This window comes from Oreochromis niloticus, linkage group LG2 (assembly GCF_001858045.2).
Source record: "Oreochromis niloticus isolate F11D_XX linkage group LG2, O_niloticus_UMD_NMBU, whole genome shotgun sequence".
Classification (NCBI taxonomy): domain Eukaryota; kingdom Metazoa; phylum Chordata; class Actinopteri; order Cichliformes; family Cichlidae; genus Oreochromis; species Oreochromis niloticus.
This window is the reverse complement of record NC_031966.2, coordinates 35,370,105-35,393,449: the sequence shown is the minus strand read 5'-3', so window position 1 is coordinate 35,393,449 and position 23,345 is coordinate 35,370,105. Positions and strand designations below refer to the sequence as shown.

Genomic DNA, 23,345 nt, shown 5'->3' with positions numbered 1-23,345 from the left:
GGGAGCCAGTGCAGGTGGATCAGCAGAGGTGTAACGTGACAGTATTTAAAAGACTTGGTCAGAAGCTTTGCGGCAACATTCTGAACAACTTGCAAATGATCCACAGAGGCTTTACATAAACACATGAACAAAGAATTAGAATAATCCAAACGAGATGAGACAAATGCATGGATGACCATCGGTCTGCAGAGGAACACTAGTTTACAGACAACAGACATCTGTGTTTCTTCAGAACACATTTGAAGAGACACCCACTGCTGGATGTCTAGTTTAAAAGAATTTGTTCTGATAGGTTGGAGTGCTACATGGCCTAAAAACAGAGTGTGAAATCCACAAATGAGGGTAAACAACATATAGACCCATGTATATTATCATGATACCAGTTTTTCATTCCACAGTTACCTGTGCATCATTTTCCAGATCACTTGGTAATCTGAGATTGTAAGTAGCAAAGACAGTTTATTTGTGCTGATTATTGGTGAAACTGAGATGACCCGATTATTAATATTATTAAGTTGGTTTAAGATCCAGCACCAATATATGACCTAAAGTGGATAAGCAGTTAATAAGATGGATGGACCAGACTTACTTGAGTACTGAGACACAATTACATTTTATTTATATAGCATTGAATCAGGTAAAGGTAAAGACTGTACAATAATACAGAGAAAACCCCAATAATCGAATGGCCAGTATGACCAAACACTTGGCGACAGTGGGAAGGAAGAACTCCCTTTACCAGGAAGAAACCTCCAACAGAGCTGCTTGAAGTGAGGGGCAGCCATCTGCTGCGACTAGTTGGGTGTGAGAGACAGGACAAAAACATGATTAAATACCAAATTGTGTATTTTATTTTTTTATGTGTTTTGTTTACTTTGCTAATGTTGCCATTTTTAATGAGTGACCATCTTTTACTCCTCTTGTGTATATCTGTACACACCTTCAGGGTTAAGTGTGTAACAATCCTTACATAGTTTTATTTTCCTAAACTTATTATCCAACAGTAAGGGACAACCTTAGTTTGGAGGCCACTTATGCATTAGTCTAGTGGTTACATAGACTGCATATAAACACTGAATAGTTTCTCCTTTGACATATGGGGTGAGAGGAATTGCACTGAACTGGTTAAATAATTATTTAGAAAATAGGTCCCAGTATATGCATTATTTAAACAATTCCTCTGAAAGATTGAAAATTGAATGTGGGGTTCCTCAAGGTTCTGTTTTAGGACCAAAACTTTTTAATCTATATATAAATGATATTTGTGATGTGTCCAAAATGTTGAATTTCGTTTTGTTTGCAGATGACACAAATTATTGTTATTGTAAAATTATTTAATTATTGTATTATTGTGCTGGGGACAAATTGAAAGAATTGGCTGAATTAATGGCTCCTGAAATGGAAAAACTAAAAAAATGGTTTGATGTAAACAAGTTATCTTTGAACTTGACAAAAACTAAATCTATGATTTTTGGAAGTCGTGTAAAAGAGGAGGAAGTAACTCTGTCCATTGATGGAGTTCCGATTGAGAGAGTTACTGAACTCCGTTTTTTGGGGGTAGTATTGGATGATAAATTATCATGGAAATCTCATATTGAACATGTTAGAAAAAAGATGGTTAAAAATATTTATATTTTGGGTAATGTCAGAGATATACTGGATTATAAGGCAATGCGTATTTTGTATTTCTGTCTAATTTTCCCCTATCTCAGTTATTGTGCTGAAGTGTGGGGGAACACATATGCGAGTAATATAAAACCTCTACACTTGTTACAGAAGAAAGTGGTACGAATGGTTCATAATGTTAATTATAGAGAACAGACAAATAATCTGTTCATAAAATCGAAATAGTTGAAATGAGAAGATTTAGTGAAATTACAAACATTATTAATCATGTTCAAGGCAAAAGATAATACATAACCTCTTAGGTTAGGAAGTTTATTTGTATTGTGTTCAGGAAGTGGGGACAGGAGAAGGAAGTTTTATTTTAAGCATCAGTTTGCAAGGACCACACAAAGGCAAATGTGTCCGACAGTTAGCGGTATAAGAATATGGAATTCTCTTCAAGATAATCTCAAGAGTTGTACAAATATACACCGCTTTAAAATGTGTTAGCTGCTTAAAACGATAAATCAATATGAAGAACACGAAGGTAATTTGGGCTAAATGTGTTGTATATTGTTGATTATACTGATGTGATGTTTTGTTTTGCAGTGTTATATATTGATAAATGTGAGAGTGCTTTTTGGGTTGTTGGCACCCACTTGTGAGATTAATTGGAATTAAGATAGGGGGCAGGTGCTAATAAGAATTTATTCTTCTTCCTGCTCCTTTTCACCCATGGGTGCAGTGTCATAGGATTTGTATGTAGGAAATGAAATACTGTGGAACCATGTGTGAAACAAATAAATAAATGAAATGAAATGGCATCTTATCTTTCTGAAAACAGACTTCACAGGTGGATCCGTCTGTGAAACTGAGTGACACTGCACCTTCAGTGGACCCCACATATTACAAAATGAGCAACATGCTGTTTTTACTAAGACTTAAATACTTTCCTGTTGAGTCTCAATCATGAGTTTAAGATCAATGGAGCCTGGCTTATTTTCCTACAGAGGTCTAGACATTTGGACTTGTTTCTGCACCACAGAGCCCTGACCCCTGCTGACCCCTGCTGACCCTTAGAAAGAAGGACTTGACTTTTCAAAGATGGAAGCTATGTCCATTTCTTCCATACAGTAACTCATTGGACATAAGAAAAAACTAGCAGTGCAGATGTTGTCATTTCCTAAGTATTGCTTATCCTATAACTGTTCTTTTGTTTTTTTTGCAGACTTCAACGCAGTCCTATACTCGTGGGTGGAAAGATGCCTACTTACAGCTTCAAAGTGGCCGTTTTCATTCTGTTTACAAGTTAAACTCAAGTACCTCTTAAAGATTACTGCAAAGCCACTCTGTTTCAAATTACATGTCCAGTTGCTCACAGATTATTAACAAAACTATGCAGCTTCTTGTAGTTCAGTGTGGAGAGTAGCAGCACCACTTGGCTCAGAGCCACAGGCTGTGAGTATATTAATGATGGCGCATGCAAAGCCGGAAAGCTTGTAACTCTGAACCCTTCACCCCCATCCCATTTTCTCTGTCTTCAGTAAAAAGTTTACATAGATTCCAATGTGCTGAGTAAGTTCTGTAATCCTCAGACTTATTATAAACCCTCTTTAAAATTTAAAGTGTAAGGAAAAAAATCAATTGGCAAAACAAGAGCTTAGTTTTAGCTTGTTGGGAGGCTTACGTTTTGGAAAGTCCATGGCTGTGTCTGAAAAGCAGCATACTGAAAACAAAATGCAATGCTTCCCGCCTGGCTAAGTGAATGAGTGAATGATTAAGTGACCTGTCACTGAGTTAAATCCAAGAAATCCTGCTGCTATGAGTGACATGTTGACAGCCTGGTAAATGAAATCCAGCATTTTACTGCCAGCAAGCCACTCAGGCAATGCTTGGCCTTTTCTCTGGAATTTGCATGGAGAGCCTGGAATATCACACACTTGGTAAATGCACATTTCAGAAGAGGTGAATGGACAGACAGCTAACACAATGCAGGTATAAGCTGCCTCTGCACCCCCACAAACGCACACAAATCCACACACACTTTATGTGTCAGTAATATTTCTCCTTGCTCCAGAAAGCAATGCTGCATGACCTGGTTATGATATTACCTTAGCAACAAGCTGCCTTATAGCCAAGCTCTGCTTTGTGTGGTGGTGTGTGTGTGTGTGTGTGTGTGTGTGTGTGTGTGTGTGTGTGTGTGTGTGAGTGCGAGTGTGTGTGTGTGTGTGTGTTAGACAGAAGCAGAGAAAAGGACAGAAAGCCATGAATTGCTTTTTCCTGGGAAGTAGATTTCAATGCATGTGTGCGCCAAAGTGTGTTCTAGCTGTGTGAGTGCATGTGTGTGTACTAACTATATTACACATGCATATTAATATATATATGCATGTATAAAACCTGGATGGTTTGGTTGTGAACAGCAGCACCCAGACCTGTTGTGACCTGCATTCCCTTTCATACAACATATATTGGATTACGTATCGGCAGCTCAATAGTGCTGTTGCTCAAGGCTTACTGTAATTGTTTCAATTATAGCTAATTAGCTTCCAAACACCAAGGATTCAATCTCATATCAATGTGAGGAAAAAAACTAAACAACTATGCTGACCCACGGGTACCTTTAAATGAAAAGAAGAAAATGGGAAGCTGGTTTCAAAGGTGATAGGAGCAGAATTTAGGCATCAATCATTCAATACCACCCTTATTTCCAAACTGGTGTAATGTGCGTAATTATGGTAACAAGCATGATCCTCACTGAGACGACTGGCAGCTTCTGCAGCCTCAGTGAATTGTTTGCCAGCAAGATGGATTTGGCAACAAATCTTATTGTTTTGATGCAAAAAAGAAAAAAAATGTAAATGAATGTGATTCTTCCAGCTTAAATGGAGCATTTAGAATTTCTGACAGAGACAGATGGTTTCAGTAAAAAGGCTGATTGAAGAATCAATCCCGCAAATTTTTTATCCTATTTAAGCAAAAGTACGCCTGGCACACACAAAAAAGGTGCACAGAAACCAGGAGTCCTGGAGATGGTCTCTGAATGTTAATGAGACTGAGTAACAGCAAGAAAATGGCAACTAATTAAGGGCACCAATTTTCTTGAGTATGGTATCATTTAGTTGACGGTAATCATGGGTGTGATTTTTAGTCACACGCACACACACAAATACTTTCAAGTATCTAAATGAGACAGTGTAGTTCAGTCAGTTACCACCTCCTACACAATCTCCAAATCAGCCTGTGTTGGAGGATCTCCCTGAGTTTTCTTGCTAAAATGATGAAGAGTCCATGGAGTCAAACACAACATCAGTTTTAACCTCAAAAACATTTCTCTACAAGCATTTACACGCATCACTGAAAATATTTGTATGAATATCCAAGAGAGCTGGTTCCACTGAAGAGGGGCCTGAAAACTGAAGGCTCTGCCTCCCATTCTACTTTTAAATACTCTAGGAACAACAAGTAGGCCTGCAGAGCAAGAGCGAAGTGCTCTAATAGGGTGATATGGTACTACAAGGTCATTAAGATAAGATGGGGCCTGATTATTTAAGACCTTGTATGTGAGGAGCAGGATTTTGAATTCCATTCTGGATTTAATAAGGATCCAGAGAAACATGGGCGGACCATGCTTTCTCTTTTTAGTCCCCAAGGTCAGTATTCTGACAGGCTTTTCAGGGTCTTTTTAGAACATCTTGATAATAATGAATTACAGTCGTGCAGCCTAGAAGTAATAAATGCATGAACTAGTTTTTTCAGCATCGCTCCGACACAGGATGTTTCTAATTTTACAAATATTGCACAAATGGAAGAAAGCAGTTGTAAATATTTGCACATATTAAACAAAACGACTTCAAGATTCTTCACAGTGTTACTGAAGGCCAAGGTAATGGCATCCGAAGCATCTGGTTAAATACCATGTTTCTAAGATTTTTTGGTGCTGAGTACAATAACCTCAGTTAAACTGCAGGGACATGTCTTAAAGACACAAAGACCTGGATAACGTCTAATGTCCTGGTTCTCAATTCAACTAAAACTAATTGGTGTGTGTTATCTGGCTTCATAGATAGATAGTATATATTTTCACTGCTATGCAGCTCTATGCCTTCTAATGATGCTGCCTAAGGGAAGCATGTATAATGTAAACAGAATTGGTCCTAGCACTGAACCCTGTGGAACTCCATAATTGACCTCAGTGTGTGGAGAGGACTCTCCATTTACATGAACAAATTAGATAGATATGATACAAACCACTGCAGCACAGTACCTGTAATACCTACAGCGCTCTAATAAAATATTATGTTATTCAATATTCAATAATATTATTGTGGAATATTTCAATAATATCAATATAATATTATTCAACAGTATCGAACGCACAGAGATAAGTCCACTGTCACCAAAGCTATGATGGGCTCTGAAACCTGACAGAAACTCTTTAAATGAGCCATTCCTCTGCAGATGATCAGTTAGCGGTTTTACAACAATTTCAAGAATTTTACACCCCACCCTCGGGGAAACCAGACCACTAATGTGACCCCTACTCCGTAGTCCCAAACAACGTCCTGTGCTTATGTGAGATTCAGTTAAAACAGATTTGTATAATTAGATTTTGAGGTCGAACAACATCAGAGGCCTACACTATGAACCAGGATTATGTCTTATCCAGGTAACTTCAGGGTTAACCCTGGGCTGTCTGAACTGCAAAAGGGGTTCATTCCTTACCAGCGTAAATCACCATGGTAACTTGTGCTGTAAACCTAACCTGCTCCACTCTCTGATACACTCTGATATTCATGCAGAGCACAGTTTGGTAGGTTCAGGAAGTAGCTGGACTCAAGCCAGTCTTGCCAGGTCCCAATTTAAAGTTGGTGCCTCCGGTGTCCAACCGGGGCGATCTGCCACCTACAACTTACATAATCGAAAAATGAGAAGAAAATGAAGAGCACCACCCACAAGCAGGGAAGAGTGAACTCAATATACAAAATTATGACCTGGGTCAATCTGTTGTCAGGTTCAGCTGAACATCCATGGGAGCAATGTAATTGGAGAAGATAATGGAAACTGAACCCGCCTCTCCTCAGCATATTGCCAGGTAATACCCATATTAACTGAAGGTGTCTTGCTAAGCTCCCAATGTTTCATACTTTCTCATGTCCCTCTATTATTCCTACCTTACCCCCTGCTGTTTCCATCTTCTTTCCCATCCAGGTTATATGTTTCCTAATAGGTCATCAGACCTACTCCTCTACTCTCATTCCAGCTGTACCTCCTTCCCCCACCCAATTCCCATTCCTTCTAGTTTTCACCATTCCTCCTGTTATTTTTTAATCTCTTGTCCTCTCATTGTTTTTTATTCCCTCTATCTGTTACAAGCAGAGAAACATAATTGCACTGTTGGAATAGAGTTTGGGCTCTTTGATTTCCCCCTGGCCTATAAAGGTGGGGTGATATGTACCAGAATACAGTTTACAGAATAACGTTTTGTTGCTCGAGCTTTCATTAAAGAGAAGAATTATAACTTTTGTATTCAGTTGTTTTTTGTTTTGCTTTGTTTCCTAAAATAGTCATTAATAAAACTAATCATAGCTGCATACATCCAAGAACATTTGCATTCAGTACATGCATATCTTAGAGTTTTATGTATCTTTATTAACTATATTCAAAAACTCTTTTTAAGTTAATGCCATTTCTTTCATTAGACACAAATCTTTTACATAGATTAGTTTTTCTTTTTGTTTTTGTTTTAACAGCAATGCCATCCCCTCAAAAGATTGAAGCAAAGATGTTGCATTTTATTATTTAATTTGTTTATTAAGTTATGCTTTACTCAGTACAGATGACACATTCGATAATCAGGAATGCTGTTATCACATAGTTTACTTGATTACAGATTAATAATTAAATTGCAATGATTGGACTCTTCGTAGCACTGAGTGTGTGAAACATCAGACGTTTTGCTAAGAAACACAGACGCTGAGAGATGACAGAGATTAGCTGTGATGTCGACTGACTGCTGGATGTTTGGGTTGGAGTTGAGGGGACATTCACACCACAAGCTCTTGGAAGCTAATTTACCTGGAGTCTATGTAAGGCAGCACAATCTCCTCTGCTGCTTCCAAAGACTCCTAAGGGACTGTAGTCATGAAAGAATAGAGGGCCCATTCTCTTCTCCAATCTCTTGTGCAGTCATTGGGGATTTAAACAAATGTACAGTAGTCATGGTAGAAGCATTTCTGAAAGGCTGCTAAATCTCCTTTGAGGGGTGAAGCATATAGTCATTGTAATGTAGAATAATTCCACTGCAGACACAGTTTTGGAGGAAATACACTGAATCCTATTTTGAGCAACACTTGTTCAAGAGCTCTACGGCTCCTACATAATAGGATTCAAATATATGAGTGAAATTGACTGAACATGGTGGCATGCTTTCTATTCTGCCGTTTCTTGTTTTTTCTGCCCAGTAAGAAAATATATACAACATTACAGAATCCCAAGAGTTCCAATAGTTTCTATTGCACTCAGTGTGCAGAAGGAAACACTTTAAGATGTTATTGTTAAATACAGGATGGACATCACAAATAAGATATGTTATTAAACACATATTACTCATTGAGCTCTCGATTTCTATCTCTCTCGCTATTTCTACTGGTTTCCTCTCATAGTGCAAAGATGTGGTGTATGTTCAGGTTAATAATCATTCTAAATTTGCCATGTGTGAGAGTGAGCTAGAGTATTGCCTCTCTGTTTCACAGGAGCAGAGGGCCTTGGCTCTCCCCCTACAGCAGGGTCACCAGTCACCAGTTTGGGCATTGCCATGATACTGGATTAAATAAGCAGCTAAAAAAATGGACGATTACTACACACACATATTGTTGGAATATGACATACGGAATACTAGAATTCAATCTAGAACCCAATAAACATTTTAATAGAATTGGGTACTGCAGTGCTGTCTTAGGCTCAGTAAGAAAGAAAAAACATGCAACAAGTCCATGAAACACACAGGAGGATTTGACTAGTTGAAAGTGCAAATTGTTGCCACCAGCTTAGTTTATTATATATCGAGTATACTTTTTTCTATTATCCTCTGTTCTTATTTCAGAGCCGACTGTATTGTTGTTGTGATCCACTGAAGTGTTTACCGTATCAGCTGACCTTGGCATGTGCTATAATTCATAAGCATTCATGCTCTGTGTTTTATGACTTTAAAGGTCAGCTGTCATTTATTTTGGCAGAGGCAAGTTTTATTTATATAGCACTAAATCACAACAACGGTCACCTCAAGAAATTCAGCAAAGAATTTACTGAACTCTACTGAATGAACGATGCTAAGTGATACCACAGGTAGCAGTTTCAGGATGAAATAGTTTAAATGTTTTAAAAATGGCAACCCATAACACATTGGTTCAACTCTACAACTCTTCTGTTCTTTAGTATAAGTCAGTTGCACAACATTCACACACAAAATGCAAAAGATAAGTCTTGTGAACCCATATTTCATTGACAATAAAACATGTAGACGCTTTATTATTTCATGAAATATGGTAGAATTTAGGCTCATTTTGAATTTGATGGGGCCAACAGAGCTCAGTAAAGTTATGAATGGGCAACAAAATTATTAGAAAAGTATATAATACTGAAAAGAAACAGCTGGAACATTTTGCTCCTTATTAGGTTAATTGGCAGCAGGTCTGTAACATGACTGGGTATGAAAGGAGCATATTATGATATGATGCAGAGTTTGTAAGAATGGGTAGAGGTTCATCAATCTACAAAAACTGTGGTACTGCAGAACAATGCCAGTTTAATATTATACAGAGTCATCACAGTTTTACTTTGACAATCTCATTATCTACGTAATATCAATGTGAAGACTTGCGATGCAGCAACATTCCTCTCTGGGTCTCATGGCCATCACAGTGGAGAGAGGATGGAATAGTTGAATTTGATACCTGAGCACCAGCTCGTGTCCCAAACCCGGCTCACCAGAGAGGGGGTTTCAGCCCATCTCCATGCTTTCAGGAGGTTGAGGCGATATATATGCATGACTACTCCGATTGCAGCACTTCATAGTCAACGCCCCCCACTCGCCGAGTGGTCAAATGCCCCCTCATTTCCTCCACCCCAGTGTTGGATGTCAGTGTTGGATGACACCTCCAAACTGCCCCATTAACCTACTGAGCCAATCCACTCGTGTGCATAAGGCAGGCGCTAACTGCAGTCTATCTGTTTTGTGCCTATATGTAATATCCACAGCACCATGAAGGTCCCCATGCACACGTCTAACGTCTACCCACTCTGGCCCCAGCAGTGCCCCAGGTTGAATCAAAATCAAGATGCATTAAGATGCCTTGTTTTGTTGTTTTTCTTCTTTCTTTGTAGATAAATGGGACTAAAATTATGTACTAATAATCTAAATCTTCCTGTCACAAAAGTCTGTGATCCGGCTGTGTGTTAACTATAAATGAAAACTAACGATGCCATTTCAGACACTTTGGCTTTACTGTAAACAACAACTGCAGTCAGCATCGGAGACTTTGGTGACGCACGATAAAACATCAGGAGCTTCTTTTTTCCCTTTTTCCTCATTAAATCTCCACTGCAGAGTCATGTAATGTCAACTCTAGCCTTCCACCCACCCAGTCACATACACACAAAATAGTACACACACAAAAACACAGCAATGCACACAGACACAGAACACCCGTGGGTGGTCAGTTAACATGTTTGCTCGTGTTTGCCCTGCCTAAAGGCCAACATCACTGTGAAAGTCTTGCACTGTGTGCTGGTTTTATTTATGTGCCGTTTGTATCTATTTGTCAAAGCTATCCCCCATTAGCCTTCACAAAGTGGTCACTCTACATCCTTGGCCACTCCACTTAAAGCAACGCAAACAGGCTGTAGATGGACACCATATGGACGACTTCTATTCTTGGAGCTTTCCTCCCTTGTCGTGACTTTTCAGCATGTTACATCATGCAGTATCTTAAGTACTAGTTGAAATTGTGATAAATGCCATGGAAACACCAAAACTTCAATATTGGGAGTGACGATTGTGAAATTCAATAATATTTCAGCTATTTTCTTTTCTTTTGTTTTATGCATAAATCTGATCTTTAGTTTGTGGGAAAAACAGACAGAGGAGCTAAGATGAACAGAATCTGAGCTGATTTATTTCTGGCTTCTCACAGACGGCCAGTGTGCCGGCTCAAATTTGGGCAAAAAAACATGATTTCAGTTTGTTATTTGCATAATAAATAATGATATCATGTTCAATTTTAAACAAGTTTTTGAGAGATTTGTAACATATTACTGTTTTCTTGCTTCTATTGCAGCTAGTCTAATACATTTGTTACGCACTGTATTTATTTAATGCTAATGCAATCCTCAGGGAACCCTTCCTTGAGTGTTTGCATGTTTGGTTCCACTAGTAAATATTAGAGGTACAAATCTAATCACAGAATAATAATGGTAAACACATTATCATGCTTACTATAGAATCTATGCTCCACTCTGGTTTTAGAAAAAGTTGAAATCTTAAATCCTCAAATTTCCCCAAAATATATTAATATAATTTATGACATCTTGGTTTGTCATTTTATAAAGGATGGTGCACATTCCTGGCTATTCCTGTCAGTTTAACCTTCTGGTATATTCATATGCATTCATAGGCTTGGTCATAACTTGTAATATCTGCCATCTACAGTATCTGCAAAACTTTGGTTATACTGTAGTAATTGTGCCAAGAGGGGGGGGCAGTTGTTAACACTGTCAGCTGATCACTGGGTTCTTTGGGGGTTTTTTGTATGGTGCTTGCATGTTCTCCCCATGCTTGAGTGGGTTTTTGGTCCATGTAGGTTAGGCTGTTCTTGTTGTGTTGTTTTTAAAGATATTGTAGGATTTAGGTTTTATAATAGGGGGAAGAGCAGAGATGAATCCAGAGGTCAGAACTCATTGATCAATATAGAATAAAGTGATCAGGTGTACAACTTTATACATGACTTTACAGCATTTTTATCGCTTGTACACTGAGAAGTCCATTTTGACTGGCTATGCTTTTTAAGGTTAACACTGACTTTTCAAGTCTGACTTTTATCCTGTGGTGTGTGGTATCCCTAATGAAAGCAGGAAAGTGCAGGTTAACCTGTATCATCACATGTCCAGACAATAACTTATGGAGAAAACTGCTACACACCATAAGTCGTAAACTATGCAGAATTTGGGGTTAGATGGTGCAAACAATCTGAAAGAAAAGGAAGAGCAGCTACAAATAAAGATTATCGCTAAACCTTTTAGAACTGTGCTGATTTGTGGAGGCCAAAGCACAAAGATGATACCAGGCAGAATAGCATAAATGTGAATGCAGCAAATTATGGTATTACTTTAGCAAAAAGGTTTGAAAATATGCTTTTCAATAAAAGCACATTAATAGAAACAGTAGTTTAATTAATATATAAGTAATATATAAACCTCTGCCCTACATACATTAGATTTATGACATAAATGATGCATTGGCTTTGTCATGTTTTGTTTATTTAAAAACTTGATTGTTGTTACACCAAACCTCCTTTCAACATGAATAACACGTCCCACATTTCACACTGTACTCACAAATACACTTGGCTGCACATTTACTTTGCCAAGACCTGCCGATCCCATATGTGTGGTTTGTTTGAAGCATTTAGTAAGTAGGTCCTCAGTTTGGGAAGAAAAGGTGAGAAAGACCTGAGGCAAAAATAGCCTCAGGGTCAAGAGGTTAAACGGCTGAGCTGACCAACGGGCTGATGTCCCAGAAAACTGAGATCTGGAGCTCTGTGTGTCAGAAAGGCCAAACACAGAGTGCAGTAACCTATGTGTCAGTGTGGCTAGTTATAGCTTGGATTTTTCCTTATTAGTCTCCTTATTTAAGTGAAATCTATTGCAATTTCTTTTTTAAACCATTGTTAGCCTTTAAAAATTATTACATTTTTAAAGGTCTAAAACTCAAATTGTTTAGTTGCACTTTACTTGTCAGATCAGAAAACAAACATAGTTCTGAATATTCATATAAAAAGAACTCGCTGAATCCCAACAGACTTATTTGCAGAAAATAATGCTCACTAGACATTTTAAAAATACATGCGACAGCAGATGATCCCAAATGTTGATTACCTGTATGTACACGTTTTGAGCCTGTGTATGAGTTTATGTATACTTACTATGGGCATGAATGTTATGGCCATTTTGGATTTTCTCTAGCATTTACATACAGACTTAAATATACACATGCACCTTCATTAATATTTGATTAAATGACCTTGGTAAGTTGCACCTTGATCTTTGGTAGCCATCAAGAAGCTTCCAGCATAATTCTAGGACATCTGACCACTCGGCACAACTGGTAGAGTTCATTTAAACTGGATGTTTTTCTGGAAAGGTCCACACATTTTCAGTAGGGTTGAGGTCAAGGTTTCGAGGCCATTCGAGAAGTTTAATGTTAGCCCGCTTTATGATTTCAAAGTTTTGGTGTGTGTTTGTCCATTGTCCTGGTGGTACAGCCACCAATGTCAAGCAAGCAGCAATGAGACAATGAGACATGCTCTCAAATCTTATTTTCTACTTTTCTTCAGTAATGTGACAACGCTCAGAATATACCCAGAGCATCAGCCAATAAGAGTTCAATGCAATTTTAAACATACATTATGGCAAAGTGGACGAAAGGCTTAAGGACAGATAACCAACAGACTCCAGTAAGCAGTGATGAGTTTATGACAGCTGCTAATTCATGAAAAGAATTTATCACTGTTTTCTAATCTGACGCCATGACCACCTTATCGGTTACATTAACCTGACATTAGTCACGTAGATACTAATGTCCTGTTGAGCTGCACTACAGCTCATGTGACTGACAGCACCATCACATACAAAAGCCACGTATGCAAATGAAGTGACCTCGATTGACGCCATTCCTTTGTTCAGAGCTATAAATGTAAACCTCCTCTGACCTCACCATGATTAATGATAATGTTTAATACAGGTTTGTGAGATAAGCTGCTGAGCCTAAGTTGTTGTTTAAGGTAGCGTTCCTGCTCTTTGATTTGTGTTCATTTTACTTTGTATTTCAGACTTTCTGTGAGAAAAGCCATGGGAGAAGGAGATTGGAGGGAAGTTTGGTTTTGTCACTGTCTGCTGTTTTGTTTGCCAAAGGTCCTCTGACTGAGCATTCATGCCAGTTTTCAGCAGAGCACTGCTACAGTGAGATATGCGTTTGGAAATAGATCGGTGGGCAGATAGAGACAGACAGCCGACAACGCAAGGACTGACTATTGGGAGAAAAAAAGTTTATAATGCCAGTGCCTGCAAAACCCTCTTCTATCCATTGAAACCTTTCAGAAATTGAGAAAAACGACCATTTCCTCCCACTGACACTACTGCAGTGACAGTATTTTACAAATTATTACCACAGGGTTAGCTTGAATCATTACACATTACCTTTCATTTTCAGTCCAAAGGAAATAAGAACTGATGCCACAGGGTTTCCGGAGACTGTGGATACAATGCAATACAGTGTGTGTTGATGTATTTCGACTACATTTCAGTAATGCTGATTTAGTTTTACCCTGAGAGTTTTTTTTCCTGGGGGACTGAGGTAAACAGAGATGCAGGAACATGGAGGGGATTTCAAGGAGATGGAACATTTTGATTGTTGTTATCCAACAGCTATTTGAGACTTAAAATAGTTGCTTTGCACTTGTAGCTCTGACCAAGAATGCTGCTTCATTAACAATTGTATTTCAGTGAGAATGCCCTAAAGATGACACATTTGGTGAAATATGACTTGCTTTCACAATAAAAGCATATTCTTCTTCATTTTTCTCGTCATTCTTTATCTGATTTAAGAACATGCATGGAGTTTAACCGTGAAACAGAAGAGGTTTTAAGAGTGTATTACCCTATGTGTTTGATGCCGTGTCAGTCACTGTTTATCATAACTCGAGGCTCCAATGCAGAGAAAAAGTTGAACCCTACTAATCTGTCTTTGGTACGCCATTGCATATAATACATATGTACACAGGAATAATAAAATCTATGTACACTGAAGTGCAAACAGAGATAATAGGTCTAGGCTAGCCCCACCGTGAGCTGCTAACACAGATCAGACCAGATCTGTATTTAAAAATCAATTTTTATTAGGATGATAAGGGTGACTGTGAGGTGGTTATTCTATACTTTAGTTATTGTCTTTGGAAATATGAATTCATACTCATGGCACTAATCAGATGAAATCTCATTCAGGATTCACAGTTTTATTACAGTTTCTATAAATATCTCAACACTAGGACTGACAATGGGGTCATATTGAGCTCTAGGTTTTTTAAAAACAATGTAACTAATTTAAAATAAAACTCCAATATCTCATATTTTGTTACTATTGTTTACTTCAAGGAATTAGTTTATCCATCATACAGTGGATGCTGGGTGTGGGATAAAAAGGAAAAAAAGGACAACCACTCATACCTGGAGCTGCCATCGACGACATAACAACAACTGTGGAATGTAATGTTGCCTAGCAACATGTTGTTGTTTTTTTGCTGCACAGATTTTGATATGAAAGCTACTGTAACATGATCCAGAGCTAAATGTGATTAATAAATAAATATGTTAAGCTGGGTAAGGGCAGGGCAGTGGAACACGTCACTGGGTGGGTTGCTGGCTCCATAGAGCAGCGGGGGAACCAAAGCAGAGAGCCCAGAGTGTGGTGTGCTAATCTGAGCAAAGAAACAGAGAAATCCAGAGCAGAGCAGCAGAATCAGATAGTTTCCAGGCCTAAGAAGGAGCGCTGAGGAGGGCTGGAGACTGAGATGGAGTGTACTACACTGCTTTTATCACAGTTGAATAAATTACAGTATTGCACACACGGCATTCTAACAGTGTTATTTTGCCTGCACAGCAGGGTGGTCTGTTTGATGTTGTTCTTTGATAAACCAAATCATTTCCACACAACTGAAATAAGATGACTCCATAAACCAGTTTTATTTGCGTGATAGCACAGAAAGCAAATATTTTGATTATGCTTATTTTTTTTCCATTATGTAAAAAAACAAAACAAACAAAAATATATCAGCAAACATTAACAATCAAACAAATACATTTGATTTATTAATTCATTTTTTACTCCGGCTCCAGTTTGGAATAAAAAAGAAGAATAACTCCAACTAAATGTGGTTAATGCAGCTTCAAATACTGCACATCTCACAGGCAGGATCACAGTCATACGAGAGAGAAGAAAAAACAAACAGACACCTATTGTCATGTACATAAACTGGAAAGATGTTCCAGTGCTTCAGGTGCTGTCTAGAGGGGAGTACTGGGGTTTTTGCACTGAACGTGTTGGAATCCACACACATGACATCAGTTGTTATCAGTGTGTACACGAAGTAGAATGTAGAAATCCTTTCTCTATTATATTTTCTCCAGCTCTACATCTGCTTTTGCTTGCCTACCTTCTCTGTCGCACTGCCAGCATTGTATCATCAAGGTTGTTGGAAGAATCTTTGTTTACCCAGTACGTTGCATTTTAATTAGAATTCTGACCTCTGGAGCTACAACGTGGCATGAAAATGAGATAAATAACAAATGAAGAATTGTTGTGCAACTTCACCTAACCAATTCTGAAACATGGGGCACAGAGGACTTGGAGAGAGAGCTAGAGAGAGAAATTTGTTGTACATAATTATTCAGTAATTGCTTTTATTGTTTTATTGTGTTACATCCCCAGCCCCCCACAACCCATGTCACTTCATATTAGTATGGGGAACGATAATGAGGATAGTGCTATGTGAAACTGCAGTAGCAAAGTTAACAAAAACTCAGAGGGTTTGTATCAAAATTCAATAAACTACAAATTTGAGCCTCGAGGCCAGGATGGAAACACTGCAGAAATGAACCCCTTTAGGGTTGCGATACTTCACTGACAATTCACAAGATCAGTACTCACATCATCATCAAAGTCTCTGAGATTCATCCTCAGGGGATCATGAATGTATGCAGCAAAGCTTAAACCAATCCATTTTGTATATGGAAATGTATTTCACTTGGCAAATTAAATATTATAGGGTCAGTAGTCTTTTGGATTCATCCTTTGGGGACCATGAACTTCTCATGTTCTCACTTTCATAGCATCCAGCTGTCACTGAGTTATTTCAGTCTGGATGAAAGGGTGAAACTAACAATTCCCTGATGGCGGGTTGCCATACCAACCTCACTTTGAAATGTATGTAGCATAGCTTTTATTTGGATGTATCCTTACTTTAAAGGCCAGTGCTATGAAATGCAAATCTTAAGGTAAAAAAAAGTTTTTTTTGTCAAAGATTTTGATTGTTTGATGTAGCAAAACTTTGTTCCCTAAACCACACATGCAAGAGGTTAGTTAACACATAAAAATGTAACTAGACAGGTCGTGGTGTGGATTCATTGGCACTGCCAATGCTAAATAAATAATAGTTTTTTAGAATAACTCGAGTTTAAGGATACTAACAGAACGACTGATTAGATGGGGGGTGGATTTTTTACATTTTAATTTGCATTAATTTGCATTTGCCTCTTTTAATTCAACTTTGCTGACTTCTATAGACTGCATTGTTATTTCTGTTATCCAGCACAGTGTCAGGCTAACACTCTCCAGCTACTGACAAGAGAAGCTCGCAAAGGTGAAGAAAAGCTGGCAAAATGAAAAGATATTCATTGCTGACGGAGCTGCGCATTCATCATCTTACAATGCATTGTTTGCCTGGAGTCTCAACCTGCCACAGTATAATTACCTTTTTACATAAGCTGCATGTGCTGCTGATAGAAGAGACCAATATTCTGTGGATTATTTTTCTCTTTGTATTTGGAGCAGAATCAAAACATGTTTAACATATGAAACGTTTCATTCTCAAATACTACAACACACATACATAAAAAAAAAAAATCATGCTTATATCTGCTGCTATTTTCATGTTTTGTTTGTTTTTTATGGAAACAGCAGTGGATAATTGTGCATTCAGGTAGAGTAAATACTTTCCACATTTCTCATGTGGAGAAAGATATTAATTTTAGAGTAAAATGCTTTAAACAGATGACAAATTGCACTGATTAATTGCTAATCTCCATTTCCATTTAGATGACTCATTTTCTCTGTAATGGTCCTTATCATGAATTCAGGTGCTTCAGAGTCATATCTGGTTGCCATAGCGTTGGGCCTTTTTTCACTGGAGGTGATTTTACATTGCTGTGGACCGCTATTACTCTCAGCGGTGACCTCACACACTCATACAAGCGCAGAGGTTCTGAGGAAGTGCTTATATCACTGTTAAAACCAGAGATGGCTCTATTGTCGAGAGGACCACCCGTGGAGATCTCCTGCTGAGTGTTAAAAAAAGTATAACGTGTGTGGAGAATGCGACTTGGCCCTCAGTCAATAGATGGGTTATGTTGAGCACAAAGATGCCTATTCTTTAGAGTAATATCAGGGACAAATCTAAGCTTGGAGCGTTCATACTAATGTGCATATCACAGATGAGCTCGTTATCCTTCGGGATACAGACTCTTTTCACTCTTTAATCTCTGTATCACAGATTAGGCTCGCCAATTTAGCAGGGGGAAATTATTCTCCTTAAAATAACTTCCAAATTGACTTGAGACATGTTTTCTTTGTAGGCACGATATGTGATCAGCTTACCTGTGCTGCTTCTTTGGCTATTAGATTTATTGATCCTTGTGGATTTCACCATCCACAGTACATAATAATCTAGCAGTTACATCAGCTATCAAACCATTATAGTTGTTCCCAAACCCTTAGTCATAAAATAAACCCAAACATTTCTGCACTTTAAAGAAATTTCCTCAAAGTGTTTTTGTGACGTCTTTTTGAAAGAATGTGATGAATGTAAAGCCAACCTTACCTGCAGCTTAGCCGAGCTGCCACACTTTTTACCAAACTCCTTTCATCATATTTCACCGAGTAACTAGTTTAGGATGAGCTGAACACATCAGCTGTGCTGAGGTACAGACCAAAAAAACTCGAGCAGTTTCCTTGTAATGGTAATACACCACTGACTTCAATTTGATCCATCTACACAGAATCATACAAATTTGAACCAGTGGTGATGGTTACAACTTGGACATTAAGTGAGTAAAAACCATTAACTGTAACATCAACAAACAAAGGAAACAAAAATATTTAAAAATGAATCAGAGTCTGCAATTCAGTAAATACCTGATCAAACCAGTATGAATAAATGTGTCTGTATTAAACTGTTTAGTTTGTACAGATAAAACACAGACCAAATGACCAGCCATAAACTAGACACACTTGTGAGTCAGTGGAGGGAACAGTAGCGCAATTTAATTGAACAGCTAGCGTTAGCTCAGAGTGCTTTGAAAACAGGCAGGAAAAGAAAATCTGCAGAAAGAGGAGTCATCAAACTGATAATTAAAATTAAGCTTAACGTCCTCAAAATTAACCTCTCTCTAGTGCCGTACTTAATATAACAACAGCTGACCCATAAGTCGAGTGAACCTTCTCGTATATGTCCTCATAATGCACTTTGCTTTGGAAAATGGTTATAATGATGATATGCAATGAAATTATTAAGAGGTTTGGACCAGAGCCAGATAACTATCAGTCTAGCATCAGCAAACATTACTTACTCTGTGTAACTGCAGAAAAATATCTTCTTATCTACACAAGACAATATTTTTCCACAGGAAATGGCTTGCACTCGATAGCAAGCATGCTAATGTTAGCAGGTACTGTAGCCTTAGCTAACATTCGACAGACGAGAGGAAAGCTCATGGTGGGATTTGACCCTAGCAATAAAGTCATTCCTCCAGAAAGTGAATCCCTTTTCTTTCCCTGACAGAATAGTGATTTGCAAACGTTAGCAAGTGCTGCTCATGGCTCTGTGCTCTTGAGGCAAAAAAGTGAACCAAAGCACTTGGAACTGTGAAAACACCACTTTTTCACAGGTCTGTATATTTTTTTAGTTCTGTGTGCTGTCCGGTGAAGCAACTCATGATTTAATAGCTTGCACAAGCACTTTTAGCAGCACTAACTTAAAGTAGTCTAATTGTTGTATGGCTTTTATACGTTCACTCTTCTTTATAACATTTGTTCACTTGATTGAGGTTTTTGGGAATTCATTTAAACACGACTCTCTTAAGTTGTCAATGTGCAAAACACCTCTGATTTGCTCTCATCAGTCCGAAGAATATTTTGTTTTTGTAGTTTGTTCACATGCAAATTTGCAAAGCCAGGCTGCCCTGCCATGTTCTCTTTACCAACTGTGTTTAAGAGAGAGGAGGCTGTCTCCTGGCAACCCTTCCCAACATGCCATACTTTTCCAGTCATTTATTGTGGTTTTGTGTTAACACAAACCTGAATAATCCAGACCAGCAAACTATAAAAACGTCTACTTTTACAGAGCTGGTTACATTTGTTGATCATAGTTAATTAAGTGTGCTTTATTAGCAGATCCTGGCTACTACCTACCCTCCATTCGGCTCTGCTTAGTCTTTCAGAGGAATGCATACAGACCTGTGAAAAAACCCACCTCCTCACATGACTGTAACCTAACACACATTTAAGTTAAGTGTGTGTTCATGATTTTTTACACTCCTATAGCGCTCTGGTGTCTACCCTGGCATCTACCGTCTCCTGCATGGTACCTGTATCCTGTACACATCCTATAGGCTCAGTTTCAGTAACGTCTTCCTTCCCCGTGGATCACTGGTCATGATTTGTGTCAGTTGGGTGAATTATAGTCAATTGGTTGCATAATCAACCCACACATTCATCACAGATACTGTTCCCCATGGCAACCCCGTTAAATAAATGAGTTCCTCACTCGATTGTGCCTCACTCTGACTCCAGCTTTTCTCTTTAATTCTCTCTGTTCCATGATGCGTCTCTGTCTCCATCACTCCTGCCTCTTGTCCTTGTCTTTATTTGTTCCTCAGTCATTTTCAGTTTTCGGTTTCTACTTGTCGCTTTGTCCTTTCTTGTCCATTTTCTCTTAGTTCCCTGCTGTCTGCCTCTGGCTGTCCTGTGGCTTCCACTTTCAGTCTATCTGTCTAGACATCCTCCCACCTCATCGGTTCTTCTCCCGTCTCACACCCTCTCTGTACTTTCACCCTCTTTGTTTCTCTCTCTCTCTCTTGTTGACACTTTCCTTGTCCTTTCTTCTCTCCTCCCCAGTCCCCAGACAGCAGAGCAGACAGAGATACTGGGAGTTGGCAGCAGTGTCTAATGGAGACATATTAACACAATGTAGCTGATGCTCTAAAGACATTAATTCAGGCTCCAGAGAGCCACAGAGTTTACTTATGGCTTTGAGTAACTGCTCATGCTCCTGTGGATTCTAATAATCATCCAGAAAGCTTTGTGTGTTTGCAGGGTGCTGTCATTTTACATTTTCTTTGTAGTTCCTTCGACAGTAGCTGACATAAAATCTTTGCTTTTTTGTTTAATTGATGCCAGATCTTCCTTTAGCAATTGGATGGGCAAAAAAGGTCGAACAGAATGACAGTAAAGCGCCAAAATATGTTTCTCACATGTCTTTTTGAGTCACTGCCGGTTCTTCAATTCTGTTAAAGCTTCCTCATGGATAAACACATTCCTTCTGGGAAATATAAACAGACTTACCGTTGTATAGAATGCAGGGAAATTCTGCATATCTGGAGCTTTTTAAAAAGCTTAGGCTATTCTCAAAGTAAATAGAATAAAGTTAAAGATGATAAACTACCGCTGAGGAGTTTCTAAGGTTTTCTCCCTGATGAAGAGCTGTAATGGAAAAAGCTTGAACATAATACTTTGAAACACAGGTCCTGGTTTTGTACAAGATAATAATCTCCAACCTGATCTCAGTCGAGCTGCAGCTCAACAATCTCAGCAAAGTCACAAGAAGTAGACGTACTCCTGACTTTTAGCTTTTTTGTCACACTTTGCAACCTTATGACTACATTTGTTGTTTGTATTTAGAAAATCTTTTTACACTTTTGTGTCAGACTCCACGGTGATGGCCGCCGACTGCTGGCTGTGAGATTCCAGAAAATTATACTGTGATAAATCACTGAAATATTTGCATTGATTTTGAATAGAAACTTGATGTAACTCAAATCATTTCATATCAATTACTGTCTAAGAATACACAAAGTAGCATATGGTGAAAGTTCATATTGAGTTCAGCACAAAATATTTCTTAACAAATTGCAGGTCATGTGACAGGCTGTTCAGGGGAGTGACGAGAGATCCAGGACTTTTCAAAGATTCCGCTCTTTTGGCTCTTACGGCTCCCAAATGACTCTTTAGTCTTTCGGTGCTACAATTTTACCTGAATTTTTTATTCTTTCTTTTCTTAAACGCCTGATTTGTATGCATTTACTGTTACTGTGGAGAACATACTTGAACGAACATTTGAAATCTTTCATCCTCCACAGCTCCTCATCAACACTTATCTGTTTGGCTGGGATCAGTTATTATGAAATGAATGTGCTTATTTTGGTTTGACTTGCAGAAGGCTGTGCTATACCTGCACTTTTCAGCAAGACAGTGGATGCTACAGCAGAAGTACATGGCCCAAAACAGGACACTGTTCCAGGGTCAGCGGATGGCAGCTGCACGGATGCGTGAGCGTTTTTTAGATATCTGTGCACTTTTGTTGTTGACCCTGCTCTGACAGATGTATTTTTATTTCATAAATTCTGCACTCAGCTTGCAGTCTCCAATATCAGTGAAATTCACCCAGTTGCTTCTCGTTTCTTGTCTCTCTCCCAGTGGGCTCTGGCTCCCGGTCTCTCTGTCGCTCCGTATCCCTGTCCTGTACCACTACACTTTCTCCTTTCCTTTTTTCAGGCAACTGTATGATTGTAGTCTGTCTTTGCATGTGATTGGCCGGTGCACTCCAAATAAACTCCTGTCCATGTCTGCATAGCAGAGCTGAACAGCTCCGACTGAAGATGTGCCTCTCTGTGAGGAAGTCGGCGCTTCCTGTTTGCTACAAACAGAAGGCTCTTAGAACCGGCTCGTTCACAAACAACACTCACTAGTTCAGGGCCGACGTCACAATGACATCTGAACCTTTTTCATCAGAACCAGAACAAAGAAGCAAATTCCCTATAATATTCACTCTGTCATTTTTCAATCGAGATTTTTAAATACAGATTTTAGACACACGTGTACACCATGTGCACAAAAGGATTTCTGAATTTATAGTATAACATACCAATCAGTTAATATTCCATTACACACAACATGTGTTTCTATTTTCTGTCAGATGACAACCATAAACACATAAGCAAACTTTTGTATGTGTGCTATGAGTAAAAAGGTTTTATGGCGCACATAATAAACTATATTCAGAGAGAAAAGTAGTAGCAAGAAGCTCCTGGCTGTGAACGGTTCAGCTGGGGTCTTGAGAGTGTGTCGAGTTCTTGCTAATTGCTGTGGCTTCCTCGCACATTCCAAAGACATGCAGGTCAGGTCTGTTTATGATACCAAACTGGCTGTAGGTCTGTTATCAGTAAACCTGTCTATGGTGCACACACTTCTTACCCTATGGCTGCTGGGAGAGCTTCCAGCCCTGAAGAAAATGGATGGGTGGAGTCTATAAACATACAAAATAAACCGTATGTTGATATTGAAACACTTTAACAGCTTTTCAAAACTCCTTTTGACCAGTGAGTATTTTTTTATCTTTGAATTTTTTCTCATGGCTCTC

General features: G+C 38.6%; 1 long non-coding RNA gene across 1 annotated transcript; it reads left to right on the top strand.

The window, feature by feature from the left end:
• Nucleotides 1-3,352: 3,352 nt before the first annotated feature.
• Nucleotides 3,353-22,571, top strand: LOC102078691 (uncharacterized). Its single transcript, XR_267429.4, has 3 exons — nucleotides 3,353-3,600; nucleotides 6,617-6,697; nucleotides 22,143-22,571. It is a non-coding gene; the product is annotated as an uncharacterized LOC102078691 (long non-coding RNA).
• The last annotated feature ends 774 nt before the right edge of the window (nucleotides 22,572-23,345 follow it).